Here is an 8,880-nt window from a genome sequence, read left to right as displayed (position 1 = left end):
ATTTAGGCCTTCATTCAGTTTTGGTACTATTTCAAAGTTGTTTTGTCATCACTAATTCAGTAGCTGGATCAGGTATCAAACACATCAGTCACAGTGAGAAGTTTGGTTTTCTGTCGGTCTCACTAGTAGCCAGTCTCATACTCCTTCAAAAAGTGGGCGGGAAAATTGGCAGTCTGGAATTTGAACAAGAAGTCCAAAAAGTGAGTTTCAGTGTGGTTGATAACAAGAGGCAGCTATAATGCTTTTCAGCTGATGGGAATCTTAACAGAAATTTTGTGGTGACTTGTGTGTGTATATGCATACATAAATCGCAATGGAGATTTAAGAGAACAATATAGCAGAAAACAAGCAGTATAGACTACTCATTATCACGATAATTCTAACAAAGGAATTTAGTATATCTGTGTTGGAAAAGAGAGAAAAGTGGCCATTACCACCTGGGGAAGAACTTTTTCCTACACAGAATCACAGAATCACAGAATCATATAGGTTGGAAAAGACCTTTAAGATCATCGAGTCCAACCATAAACCTAACACTGCCAAAAACCATCACTACACCATGTCTCTAAGTACCTCATCCAAACGTCCTTTAAATACCTCCAGGGATGGCGACTCAACCACTTCCCTGGGCAGTCTGTTCCAATGCTTGATAACCCTCTCGGTGAAGAAAAATTTCCTAATATCCAGTCTAAACCTCCCCTGGCGCAACTTGAGGCCATTTCCTCTTGTCCTATCACTTGTTACCTGGGAGAAGAGACCGACCCCCACCTCTCTACAACCTCCTTTCAGGTAGTTGTAGAGAGCGATGAGGTCTCCCCTCAGCCTCCTTTTCTCCAGGCTAAACAGTCCCAGCTCCCTCAGCCGCTCCTCATAAGACTTCTGCTCCAGACTTCTGCTTCTACACCTTCCTTTTCACACTCACCCTGAGTTGCCACGTCCGCTTCTCTGGGACGTTGGAGGACAGTGAAATCTCCACTGAGAGCTACTGCACAGTACACATCTGCACAAGAACTGTGACTTACTTAAGTCTTAACTTGTTAAGTCTTAATGAAAAAATCTATTTATGGTAAACTCATTACCTGTTGTAATAAATTGGTACAAAGTTTGCATTCACCTCCTTTTTCACATTGGAAGTAAACCTCCATTGTGCTATGCCTCCGCTGTACGTCACCAGAATGACAGAATGACAAAGGAAGATTTAAGAAGGATTAGAGTTCTGGTGTGAGGGTATAACCCACTATACCCAAGGTAAGAGCCACCTATATTAGTAAGTATGGATTGAGAACAATCAATCACTGGAACAACCTCCCCAGGGACATGGTAGAGGCCCTGACACTGGAGGTTTTCAAGATGCGATTGGACAGGCTGATAGATAATCTCATCTAGGCTCCCTTTCCCATGAAAGGTTGGACCAGGTGATCCTTTGATATCCCTTCCAGCCTGGGATGTTCTACGATTCTATGAAAAATCCAGGAAAAGTGCCTGAGAAAAAAGACAGCCAAGAAATACCATTTAAAGAGAAGGGCCCGGTTAAACCAAAGGTTTGGAAGCAACTGGTTTGCAAGAATCTCCATGTGGAAAGAAACTATTGTAACAGTTGTAATCTGAGGAAGAGAAAAAATGTTTTGAGTTGAGAACTGCTTTGAAAGCATGGTCTTGGGGGAATTTTCACTGCTAACCTTCCTGCTTTCAAAACACAGATGTATTCCTGCTTACTTGCTGCACTTTTCTAACAGACAGCAAGAAGAGAACTTTTGCAGGGCTCTGCTCATATTAAAGAAATGCTGATTTTCATGGTTTATTGACATTTGGGAAGCCAACTAAGCAGGGTGGTGGAAAAAGAAAGACACCACAAGTTTCACCACAATGCAGAGCAAACCCTCCAAAGCACTTGCTACACCTCCCTTCTCTGGCTTTTCAGCAGCATTTTTAGAGGTGAGATGAACCTCAGCTATTGACCCAAAGTACGGTGTGTCCCTTCGAGAGCACAGCCTTCTTAGTGACGCTTTGTGTCCTCCTTGCTTAAATATTCTTCCTGATCTCTTTTAGAACTTGGTGGAATATTTTGGGAAGATGATATAAATATTTCTAATGAGGATTACAGGGGGGAAATAAGATATGTCCCTCTGAGCAGAATGACTCCAAAATTTGTATTTTGCATGATAAAAGCACTAAGCCCTCTTAGATTCAAATACGTGTGACATGCAAATACAACTTTACAGTTAAATGCAGAGACAAGTTCCTGCAGTACAGCCACAAATACCTTTTCCAAGTTTATACTGAAAGACCCTGTTTCAGAGGGAAAACTCTCAAAAAACTACAGCCTGAATGTTCTCTTCCAGGACATACCAGCCCCCAGAGGAGAAACCACAGGAGAATCATAGGGGCGTAACTGGGAACAGGATATCATGTTGAACATTGCTTATTTGACACAACTTTTGTTCCATTCCGAAGAGATGGAGGCTGTTCTGGATGTGAGGAATGAATCAGACTCAAGAGGCTGCTGAGAATGAAAAAGAGCTAAAAACCCGCAATCCTAAATGTTACTTTACCCCAGAATAGAAAAGATAGTAATTTTTGCAGAAAAAAGTACATACTAGGTAAAAATCAGATGTATTGCCTATGTCTCAGCCCAAAGAAATGTAAAAATTAAACATTTGGCTTCATATCAAAACCACTGATAGCCTGGACATTGAGTTTCATTTGGATCTCATTTAATTATCATTAATTAATAGTAAAAATTGGAAAATAATTGTTTTTTGTTTTAACTAGATTAAATCCGATTTGGCTCATATTCAGATAATAAAGCTACTGAGATAATTTTAATTCATCTGGCTTCCAGTGGAAGATCAGGTAGTTCATATGGCATACTTATTAAAACAGGTCACACCTGATTTGCTCTTAATTACACTCTCAGCATAATGCATTGCAATATGAACAGATACATGCATCTCTCCATGGCTACAAATGACTACAGAAGTTTTGTGATCACTACTCCAGTTATTTTTTAACTGATAATACACCTATAGAATTTGTCGTGAAATATGAGTCAGCTGAACAAAGGTGCCAGTTTAATTAACCTGGTGATGAGGTTGCTTCCTACCTTCCCTCATAAAACCCTCTCTCTTTTTTTTTTTGCCACAGTGACCCAGATAAAAAAGGACTGCATTTGCAAGAAAAATTCCTTTAAAGAGAGCCTTTTAATTGTCACTGATTTGTTTACAATGTGTTACAAATTCACATCTGCACACCATGCAATATTTCTGTGTTCCTTTTAACTCTTCACTAAAACCAGAACTTAAAAATTACGCAACCTGTAGCATGACCATGATGGGGGGAAGTGGGAAGACTGCAACCTGCACAGCTAATATTTAAATATTGCAGATCAAATAGGTTTAACACTCACATGTTCTGACAGTGTGATTGGTCATGGAGCGGTGGGCACACTTTTCTGCCCCGCTATCACGTGATAACTGAGTCACAGGCAGTTTTCTTGCTTTTGAGCTATCTGCTTCTATATTGGCCTGTGTGACTGTTTCTCTTCCTGTAACAACCAGTCACCTTGATTTCTGGGGCATGCTACAGGCAGAGAAAGGCCCTGTACACAGCGTGCAGGCAAACCACACGTGTCTATGTTGTTGCCCAGCCCTTGTCAGTTTAAGGTTTGCCAGAGGCCAGGGTGAGGAGCAGGAGGAGTGTCAGCAGGGCTGGGGCAGAGCGCAGATGGAGCGGATGGAAGTGGGACTGCACATGGGTACCTGGAAAGAGCAGAGTGGGAAGGCATGTTCCTTGGGTGCAAGCATACCACAGGCGTTGAACACTGGAACAGCATACCCCAAGAAAGGAAACAACAATATCTCCCGCTGCTGCACCAACAAGGGGGCATGCATGACACAAGCTAATAAATCCACCACGATGGTCATGCCAGTGGCATCCTCATTAGAGGAGACTGTAGCATCCCAGAAAGGGTTAGTTGCAATAATTTTGGCATCATTAGCGGCCGATGTTCTTCCTGGGATCTCCAGCCTGAACCCCTGGTACTGAGCTCTGCTCTCTTCGAGAACAGCCTACATTCACTTCTCTGACTCTTGCCTGCATTAATCTATTTTTGCCTTTGCAACTGAGCAAAGTTGTCAGAGTTTATTTGTAATCGCTAAGCAAAGATGCTAGACATTTGGCAGCTTTATGCCACTGGAAAAAAATTGAATAGCCTTTATAAAACATGGAACCAGAGTTAGCATGTAAGCCGAGGAGTTTAGGTTGGTGCTGCCTCTGTGACCTGCCCCTGCTAGCAGGTGGACGGTGACTCACAGCAACCGTTCTGTATGTGCATGTGCTGTTTGAGAGAGCTGCTCAGGGGGTAATGAGAAAATGCAGGCAATGCTATCGCTTGTAGAGCAAGAAAAGAGCATCCATATTTATTCCTCTGCAGTTAACTTCAATAACAAGTTCAGAGAAGAGCATTCCAACTTGGAGCAACTTGGTGCCTGTGTTAAGGCATCTGTTCACTCTACAGCACTAGAGATACAGATATCTCCCAGCACCAGCAATTCCTAAGGAAAAGGTTACAAAGCTGCCTGTCACTTAGATGCAGGTGACTCACTCTCTCTAGGGTACCAATTACTATAGAGGCAAAAGGCAATTCTTGCTGTTTTACTGTGCTGGCAGCCCTTAGATCAGATCATCTCAAAGGACAGCAACAAGCCATTTTTGGTGGCTGTCTCCAGCACCAGTTGATTCAACAAAGCTAAGATTTGCTATTTTTTTGCATGCGCTACTTTTGCCCAGCTCTTTAAGAAAACTTTGGTGAGATTGAGGAGCGTAAGGCAGGCTTCCACAGCTCATTCAAGTCAACTTTATAGCCCTGTTTGTGTGCTTCTATATCGATAACTGGCTTGTGTGCCCAAGCCCAAATTGCATGGAGAGAGGAAGAAAATTAGGTTAGAAATCCATCATTTTGCCTAGTTAGGCAGTTGCCAGAACTGTGTTTCAGGGCATTTAAAAAAACCAATCCTTAAATGCCACCTAGTGGTAAAAGCTACTTTCTTTTTACATTTCTGCTTTACAGAGAAATGCAACTGGAAATGGAGCACTGTGCAAAGTCACAGTTAGACCTGTCTGGATTTTTCGAGTTTCCTTCACATTCTTATCCTTGAATGTTGTAAGGTCAGAAGCACTAGGAATATTGGAAATATGCTCACAGGACTTAAGCTCTGCAGTGCCGTGTACTATGGTGTCTCACTTTTGAGTGCCTCAATATGGGAGCAGGATCCCTAGTCGCAAATGAGGAGCCTGACCTTGCAGTAGGACAACAGGTAGGTCTCCTACATGCAGTAGGTCTCTGTGTGAACCCAGAAGCCTTAGGATGCTGGGCAGGGAGACTACTCATTATGCAGGGGCAAAAGGAACCTCACATGCAGAAACTTTAAAGCCAAGATATGCTTTATGGTATCTTAAAACTGGTTCAAAGATGCTGCAGCAAGACTGTAGCAAGCAGTACCAAGCAAAGCACCAAGATGTAGTTCACTGATTCTATTTAAAATCCCTGTGCTGGCTCAAAACAAGCTGTCAACATTGGCTGAAACAGTCTACATAGCATGAATTCCAACTAAAATTACTGACCTCTTGATGGTATCTTGCAGCCTTTTGCAAACACTTCCTGGTCCTGCTTGACAAAAACCCTGTGCCCCAATGTCCTCAGTACCTACCAGAAGAGAGGTCACTGACCAGCTGCCTCCTGTTCCGACACACAGTGTTTTGGGGCTGCATTTCTGCAGAAATACCCCTTGTGTCTCTGAGAGGATGCTGCTGGGACCCCTGGCCAGCCCAAGACCAGATCAAGGCAGGGCCAGTGATCTCCCCGAACTCTGAGGAACTGGATGGAGTCCTCTGGCATGACACCGACACACTGCTCTCCTGTACTTTCAACTCCACATTACAGCAGAGGAGCCTTTAATCCATCCCCAGGCAATTTGCCTCCTCCAAAGCAGCGCCATGGCAAGAGGTAGACAATGTGATCCCAGTGGAGGCACTAAGGTCAAGCACTTGTTCTCCGAGCAGTGCCACTCTAGACAATGCCCCCACCCTTAAGAAAGCTTAAGGACAACACCAGAGAGCCTACGTCAGGTTTGGAGGCGTCTGTTTTTTTCAAGCAATGTACATCCATATGAAAAGAAGGGTGGTGGGAGGGGAGAACAAGCCAGTCTCTGGATTCCCTGCTGAAAAGAGCTGCAGCTTGATCTGCTGCAACTGGTTTTCTCTTTAATTTCTTCTCCCTGTAGCTGAGTTCTCTTTAAGACATGCGCATAGGTGGTGGTGTCTGCAGTAGTGTTACTATTACTAAAATAGGTTGTCAGGGCACTAAACTTGGCATATGTCATTGCCTGATCAAATGTGGTACACTGATGAAAGAATCATTAAGTTCCAGGAAGATTTCTGAGGATTTCCTTGTGAAAATGCACAGCTCAAGGCATGGTATCACCACCTGAACAACTTTGTAGAGAATCTCCATGTCATTGCAAGGCTAGAAACAAGTAACAGTCAGGCCCAACATCACCACTTCCTAAGAAACCCAAAACCAGAAAAGGGCAGCCAGAGATGTGCCCCAAATCTGCAATGCAGTGGGGCTGGCTCCAGCAACCCACATGGAGAAGGAAATGCAGAAGGATACAGGATAATGAGCATCAAGCCTACAAATCGCATGAAATGGGGAATCGCTATGTTTAAGCTCACTTTTACAACAGAGAACATTTGCATTGCCACACACATGAAATCACACTCACAGAAGCTTTTAACATCTCAGAGGTGGGACAAAGCAATTGCCTCAATCAAAAGAGGTACTTTTGTTCAGGCATATGACCCTCTACTGAAACACCAAGTAAAATCATAAAGACCCATTTCTCTTCAGAGATTCCCTCATTTTCTTCATCCCAGAGCAGCATAGAACACAGCCAGGGCAGCTAATTTGATGTTACACATAAGGTGGCAGCTACTGCAGGCAAGTAGGTTGTATCTGCATGAGTGAACAGAACGTGTGGAGGGACAGAAAGCTGAGCAAAGTAGCCGAGCTGTGAGGGAGCAGGGGGAGGTCCACAGTTCACTGGCAAAAGCAGATTGTATGAGACGTGCAGTGGCAGACAGCAAGAGAGGGCCAAGCAGGTCCATTTTCACAAGTCACTGTAGAGGAAGGTGGAAAGGCCTTAGTGATTTGCTGCTGTAAAAGGACTGTGGTTTGACCAGGCCATGAAGACTGTGATGGCAAAGATGGCTTCAAGCATTCCTCCACCTCCTTCATCTCTTTGCGCTGCCCCTCAGGAGAAGGAGGAACCTGGAAACGGCCACAGATGAGGACCACATCTTCCCCTGGGGTAGGGGAATGAGGCAGCAGGGACAGCTACTCTGGGGGCATGCATGCTGGGCTGGAACATCTCCCTGCAGCTCTTGGTTGTTCCTGCATGGCATCCGCCTGCGGAAAGAACAGGCAGTGACAGAGCTCAGTGTCCTCACCCTTCCTAGCCCTCCAGGCCCTCCCTGCAGGCTTTGGGCTCCTGTATTTTGCTCATGCAGCATGCACAGTGTCATTTTCTTTCATGCAGGTTTGGGCTCCTGATAGCTGTGTGGGGAGGAGGGCTCTCCTGGCGATCTTGCCCTTAGCCAGACAGTCTGTGTTTCAGCAACCTTGCTGTCCACGCCTCCTACAAGCCATTTAATCTTCCTTCCACTATCCCCTGCCCTTTGGTGGCAAACACCCCTGCGACTGATGTCCTCCCCTCCCTTTAATAGAGAAGGTGCAGGAACCAGGTGTCTGTTTTCTGTTTAGCTGGATTGGGATGCCACCTACACTTGCAAGTGTAACTACCCTGTCCCTGAGGAGCAAGGATTATGGACAGGGGCAGCTGCAACAGCAGCTTATCGGTCCATGTCAAGGGCCCACCAAGAACATGGGCACCAAAGGGGCACATTCAGAGGCCCCAACCCATTGGCTTTATCATGAGATCACAGAAGAGCAGAACTGAGACCTTAGACCTCTGGCCGAACCATTCACCAACCAAGAGGTCTGTCTAGAAGTTGGCTAGTTGTGGTGACAGCTGCCATCTCCTTCTTCTTCAAACTTAACGCCACTGCGATGCATGCAAATCACACTCCGCATACCCCGTTCCTCCACCTCGTCTGCTGCTATTCCCATCTGCTGCTTCCTGACAGCAAGGCATGGTGGAACAACAGCCTGTGGTGACAGCCAAGGCATCCCAACACGTTTCCCCCAGCTGTCAGAGATGTACATCTCCACCCTCTCCATTTTCATCTGCTGCAAACCTTCAGGAACACACACTGTTTGAAGTGCTGGCATCATTTTTCATCCTCTTTTCACTGCTTAAACTTTATAATCCATTATTTTTACAATTAAATACATCACTTGCAGATCAAAGGCCTGAGATTAGGCCAATCTTTTAATAAGAAGATAGTGCAATTCCCTGAACTTAATACAATTTCATACAAGACAGTGGATGAAATCTCTGCTCTTTCAGAAGGTATCTTCCTCCAGCTCAGGTCCTTGTTTACTTATACACATTAAGTGAAACCATCTTGATACAAACAAAAGCATTACCTGCAATGAACACTTTTTATCTACAGACAATACACTAATTGTCAGCTGATAAGACATACCTTTCCAATGAGAAACTATGGAGGAGCAAAATTGAGGTCTGAAACTGTGTTTTTTAACATCTCTTAGGACCTACAGTCCACACTAGAGCTTTACCCCCTTTTTACAAAACGCTTTAAAGACGACAAGCTACATATATTTTTTGCCCATTTCCTTTGAGTTAGGATATGAATAGATGTAGATTTGCTGCCTGCCTGCTCATGTAGGCCACCCTCTGG

This window comes from Mycteria americana, chromosome Z (assembly GCF_035582795.1).
Source record: "Mycteria americana isolate JAX WOST 10 ecotype Jacksonville Zoo and Gardens chromosome Z, USCA_MyAme_1.0, whole genome shotgun sequence".
In the NCBI taxonomy this organism is placed as follows: domain Eukaryota; kingdom Metazoa; phylum Chordata; class Aves; order Ciconiiformes; family Ciconiidae; genus Mycteria; species Mycteria americana.
The sequence above is the reverse complement of the archived record's forward strand: the minus strand, read 5'-3'. Positions refer to the sequence as shown.